Here is a 5980-nt window from a genome sequence, read left to right on the forward strand (position 1 = left end):
CTGTCACCAAGATCATTAGTCCGGTGGCAGTCCGCCTCAACCTTCCTCCGGTGTACAGGAGGATTCACCCCGTCTTTCATGTATCCAAAATTAAACCCGTGTTTCATTCTCCCATTAATCCGCCAGCCCGGGTTCCCCCCCCGCCGCGACTCGTAGACGGGGAACCCACATTTTCGGTAAATCGTATACTGGACTCAAGGCGGAGGGGACGCGGATTTCAGTACTTGGTGGACTGGGAGGGTTACGGTCCGGAGGAGAGAAGTTGGGTACCTGCGAGAGACATACTGGACCACTCTCTGATCGATGATTACAATCGACAGGTAGGGGAACCTGGGAACGCCAGGAGGCGTTCTTAGGGGAGGGGTACTGTCACGGTTCACTCATTCATTGTTTCCTCCTTGTCCCGTGTATTGTCATGTGTGTGTGTGTGTAGTACGTGTGTGGGCGTGGCCGAGCCATCACCATTCACTACACTCAGCTGAGCCTCGTTAGCAGCACCAGCTGCAGCTCCTTAACTCACCCATAAATACTCACCAGTTTCTCCTCTCCTTTGTCAGATCGTTTTGGATGTCTCCCTGTGTGTTGTTCAGTGACTGTCACGTTTCCTCCGTTCGTCCGTCTGATGTCAAGGTGATCGTCCGGTGTCGGTGTTGCTGTGTCTTCGTTCGTGTTGGGGATTCCCACTCTTCACCACGGATCCGTCTCGTCACCACCATCCTGCTGTGTAGCCCATCCGGTCCCTGTGTCATCTGTCATCAATTCATCCTGGTTTTCTGTTATATCCGTCTGACTACAATAAATATCTGTTTCACCTGCAAATCGCTTCCTCATCTCTCCGCAGCATGACACTATTATCTTAGATAGTTTAGAAGTTTCATCTGGTCTTGTTAAGAAAGTTGAGTATCATCAGCATAACAATGAAAACTAATCCCGTATTTTCTAATAATATTACCAAGGGGCAACATGTATATTGAAAATAGCAGAGGACCTAGGACAGATCCTTGTGGTACTCCATACTTTACTGGTGATAATTGAGACAACTCCCCATTTAAATGAACAAAGTGGTAGCGATCGGACAGGTATGATCTAAACCATCTTAAAGCCTGCCCTTGAATACCAGTATAGTTTTGTAATCGATCTATGAGTATGTCATGGTCTATAGTGTCGAACGCAGTACTAACATCAAGTAATACTAGCAATGAGATGCAGCCTTGGTCTGCAAGTCATTTGTAATTTTAACAAGTGCAGTTTCTGTACTATGGTGAGGCCTGAAACCTGACTGAAATTCTTCATAGAGATAATTCTTTGCAAGAAGGAGCACAATTAGGCAGACACAACGTTTTCTAAAATTTTAGACATAAACGGAAGATTTGAAATGGGTCTGTAATTTGCCAGTTCATTAGAATCTAGTTGTGGTTTCTTAATAAGAGGCTTAATAACTGCCAGCTTGAATGGTTTTGTTACGTGACCTAAAGATAATGATGAGTTAATAATATTGAGAAGCGGTTCTTCTGCTACAGGTAACAACTCTTTCAGTAGTTTAGTGGGTACAGGATCTAATAAACACGTTGTTGGTTCAGATGCACTGATAAGTTTATTTAGCTCTTCCTGTCCTATAGTTGTAAAGCACTGCAATTTTTCTTTGGGTGCGATGAATGAAGCAGAAATACTAGACGCAGTAGAATCTACATTTGTTATTGTATTTCTGATGTTATCTATTTTATCAGTAAAGAAATTCATAAAGTCATTACTATTAAACTATGAGGGAATATTTAGGTGGCGTCTGTTTATTTGTTAATCTAGCCACTGTGCTAAATAGGATTCTTTTGGTTATTATCCATGAGTTTGTAGATATGCTCTGCCCTGGCAGCTTTTAGAGCCTGTCTATAGCTGGACATACTGTTTTTCCACGCAATTCTAAAAACTTCCAAGTTAGTTTTTCTCCATTTGCTCTCAAGATTACGAGTTTCTTTCTTGAGAGAATGAGTATAACTCTTGTACCATGGCGCAGAACGTTTTTACTAGTCAGATGGAGTGTAGCGTCCTGGAGATGTTGTGCGACAGGATTTCCACTCTGACTCTGCTGGGGTGCAGGCCATCAGCACGGAAAAGCCTAGGACGCTCCCAGAAAATATTCCAATTATTAACAAAGAGCAGTTTCTGTTCTTTACACCATGATAATAACCATTCATTACAACAAAAAGTCTACTGAACCTTTCGTGTCCTCGTCGATACGTGGGAAGCGGTCCTGACACGATGATCGTCGTTGCGGACGATGTTCTGCGTACCGTCTCGATCAGGTTCCTGAAGTCCCTCTTCAGTGTCTCCGTCTGCCGCAGCTTGGTGTCGTTAACCCCCGCTTGCAGCACGACAGCACCGATGCTCTCGTCGCCCTTCAGGATCGCGGGTATCTGCGCAGAAACATTGAAAACATGAGCACTGGGGAAACAGTGAGTGTGCACTTTATCTTCAGCTAACGTAGCACGGACGTGCCGGACGATGGAGTCTCCGACGATCACAGTGTCGTGTTCCGTCTCGTGGAGGGGAGCGAAGCGGTTCCGGGTGGAGATCTCGAAGACCTGAGGCGGCGGAGGGGGAGAGGTTGTCACCCGGGGCCTGGCTTGCGTCTTCTGCTGCTGGTGCACCCAGGGTCCCTGGCGTCCCGGCGCCGGAGTGAAGGACATCTGGGAAGATCGCGTCTTGGGTGCACAGGGTCTGTGCAGAGAAACACACGGAGTAGAGGTGGTGGGAGTGTTAGCAGCGTGCTGTATACTTACCCCGGACTTGTGAGCGTCAGCCCGGGATGTTTCCAGCGTGGCTCTCCGCTCTCTCAGCTGGGCCTGCTTCTCCACCAGGTCGTGGATCTGCTTCTTCACGGCTTCCAGCTCCAGCTGCACCGAATGCAGCTCGAATGTGTCCTCACCTGCACTCAAAAGGTAGACACAAATCCGCCCGTACGCCATCGGGCCGGGGCAGCCAACGCCAACGCTGACGGACTCTCGCGGATCTGGGCAGCTTTCGCAGGTCTGTCAGGGTTTACCCCCCCCCCTCAATCCCCATCTCCCCCCTATCTCGCGGGACCAGGACGACGCTTAGGGGGGGGGAGTGTGACGCGGGTCCCGAGCACCTATCAGCGTCGCCCTGGCAACGGAGGAGGAACACCTGTTCACAATCACCGCGGTCTGATCGGTCACAGCTGAGGCCGCTCCGGAGACAGCTACAAAAGCCACTCTGCCACACACAAGGGGGAGAAATGTCTCCAGAAGCAAGCCAACTGATATTGTCCTTCTTGCTCCACAGACAGCAGCACCTGACCGACCAGCCCGCCACTCTGCACTCGTACAGCGACCACAACGAGCACCCAGACGGCAGGAGAAGAGGATCACAGGGCACGGAAGTCGAGCACCCGGACACGTTGGCACTTTTATTCACGGATTGGCACAATAAACACACCCTCCGGGGCCTTTCTTGCACCTTCCCTTGTTGTGTGATTCTTCAGCCCGCTACAATATATATATATACATATATCAGGGCTGCACGATTGGATATATGCGCAACAGACTTCCGTATTCTGGTAACCTGGTCTTGTTGCTTCCGGTTCACGCATTTTGCATATGCCTCGTTAAATATGAAGCTGTTTTACTCAAGATGCCTTCAAAGTAGACATTAAAGATAATCATAACTAATGTCTATCACATATGTGGGTTGATTAATAAATGTTTTTTTATTTTTATTATTTTCACTAACATTTATATATAAGTCGAATAAAGTGTCAATAATAAAAACAGCTAGCTAATTTAACTGATTACCTTAAAAGTCCATTGATATCACTATTATTTAATACTGTTATTAATGCACTCTCCGAGAAGCGGAAGCAATGAGACCTGTTTTCCGGGTTTAATCGTGACGTTCAACATTTACCGCATTATGACAAAAATCATAATTGATTATTCCCTTGAGATTGTAATTGCGATTATTAATAATGATTATTTTGAACAGATTTATGCCATTGTTTGAAGCTGCATGCCATATTTTTATATAAAATATATATTTAAAAAAAGGCTGAAAACACTCTTCCTGAACTTTTATTGCTTTTCTATAGCATTGAGCCTCAAATGTTAATTGTACATTGGTTTGGTTTCTTCTTTAAACAAAAAAAGGTAAAATTATGCATGGTATAATAATGTTATACTAAAATAGTTTACTAAAGCTATATATTTCATTTACAATTAAACAGCCGAAATTTCAAATTACAGTAACATTTTACAATACAATTTATATTATCAGGGCTCCAGACTGACTGATTGGAGAGCAGTGGCACCAGCACCTGATTTGGTAGCATTGAACATGTAATATTACAAGTTTCATCTTTAGAAATGCACATTAACAGGAGCTTGAGTTCAGAGAAGCAGGAGCTTGAGTTGGGATGCAGATGTACATTTGACAGTACCATTGTCAAAACTGTGACAGCCTCATCTTTCATACATAACCAAAAGTACAGCACCTCATCACCATGGTAAAAAAGTAGCCTAACTAGGTTTATATGGTGTTTGCATTGAAAAACAGTAGCCTAAAGACATTGTCAATTACAAATCCACATCAATTGATAGAATAATTAACAAAATAATGTAATTATATTCCATTACTCCTTTAACACATTTAGTATATTAATAATATAATAATACTCAATAAGAATATCCTACTTTTCTGCCACCGTACCATTAGTAGTTACCGTGTTACTGCAGTAAAACTGTGGTAAATGTGGGTGATTTGTGTGAATTGTGCAGCCCTAATATATATTATTATATATATATATATATATATACTGTATATATACTGTATAGACTAACTCTGTACATTCCAAGCTTTAGTGATCCAGTGGTGGTCAATAAATCTCTCAACTTTATAATTACAAATAAATGCTTTCTTTTAAAGCAATTTACCCACCCTCAGGCCATCCAAGATGAGTTTGTATCTTCATCTGAAAAGATTTGGAGAAATTGAGTGTTACATCACTTGTTCATCAATGGATCCTCTGCAGTCTCTGAATGAGAGTCCAAACAGCTGATAAAAACATCACAGTATCCACATGTAAGCAATCCACTGAAGTCCTTTATCCATAATATTGCTTCCTCCAGTGAAAAAGTCATCTCGTCTTAATCAGGAGAGAAGTGTGCACAGATCAAGCACTGTTTACAAGTGAAAACGGTCCAAAACAGCTCTAAACAGCTCTGGGGTGGTGATGGCGCAGTGGATAAGACACATGCCTTTGGTGTGAGAGACCCGGGTTCGAATCCACTGTGAGACACCAATGTGTCCCTGAGCAAGACACTTAACCCCTAGTTGCTCCAGAGGCGTGCGACCTCTGACATATATAGCAATTGTAAGTCGCTTTGGATAAAAGCGTCAGCTAAATGAATAAATGTAAATGTAAACAAATATGTTGGGGATTTTGATGTGAGAAGACAACAAGGGATGGACATTTTCACCTGAGGAAGCGTTATTATGGATTATGGACTGGTATTATGTCCAGAAGCGATGCTTTCATATAAAATGCCTTACTGATTTTTTTCTTACAAATGCAGCTTTGCACTTCATAAGGCGTTAATTGATGGACTGGAGAGGTGTGGATTACTTGTGAAATATTGTGATGTTTTTATCAGCTGTTTGGACTCTTCTGACGGCACCCATTCACTGCAGAGGATCCACTGGTGTGAGCAAGTGATTTAATGCTAAATTTCTCCAAATCGGTTCTGATGAAGGCACAAACTTTCCAGCAAATTTCAGCAAATTGTAATTTTTGGGTGAAATATTCCTTTAACAGAGTCGGTGAACCACAGTCTGTAATAGTCATAATGTATGGTCATAATAGTCATAAATACAAAGTGCTGCATGCTTGTTGTTGTGCTCTGCTGTCAGTAGAGCTCATTGGATCTATCTGAAACCACAACATTTGAGTATGGTTGATGATCATCTCTTC

This window comes from Barbus barbus (assembly GCF_936440315.1).
Source record: "Barbus barbus genome assembly, chromosome: 1".
Classification (NCBI taxonomy): Eukaryota; Metazoa; Chordata; class Actinopteri; order Cypriniformes; family Cyprinidae; genus Barbus; species Barbus barbus.